This window comes from Macadamia integrifolia, unplaced genomic scaffold (assembly GCF_013358625.1).
Source record: "Macadamia integrifolia cultivar HAES 741 unplaced genomic scaffold, SCU_Mint_v3 scaffold542, whole genome shotgun sequence".
NCBI classification, from domain to species: Eukaryota; Viridiplantae; Streptophyta; class Magnoliopsida; order Proteales; family Proteaceae; genus Macadamia; species Macadamia integrifolia.
In genome coordinates, this window is record NW_024870481.1 from 310,859 (window position 1) to 311,471 (window position 613).

Sequence of the window (613 nt, forward strand, 5' to 3'; positions counted from 1 at the left end):
TTGTTAGTAAAAAAAAAAAAAATCGACCGCCTAGGTACTAAAACGTGGTATGGCGTCCATGGCGACGCCAAGGCGTCGCCTATCCCTCCAAGGCGACCGCCAAGTGTGCAACCATTAGTCGTTGTACTGCCATGGCTATGATTTACCGCCGGGACGCCAAGGCGCCGCCTAGGCGACACCTTGACAACTATGTTTATAATGCTATTGTGACTAGTGTAAGAACTGGGGGAATAGGGTAGTGAATTCCCAATTACAATTAGGTTACATTAAGGATCAACTTTAAGCCCTTATCTTTTGGCACATAACAAAGTATATAGTGTGTAACTTATTAATAGGGCGTATAATGAGGTTGTGACAATGATGAGAGGGAAATTCCACAAAGTGATTATTTTTAGGTATCTCGGCTCAATCATAATTAAAGGAGAAATAGAGGATAATATTACACAGAGATTTAAAATAGGATGGATGAAGTGGAGAGGTGCATCCGGAGTGTTATGCCCAAGGATTAAAGTATCGGTATCGGTGGCTAAATTTAGGATACATATCGGAGGGTATCGTGTCATATTGGAGGGTATCGTGTCATATCGGAGATACGCTAAGATATGCTAAAGAT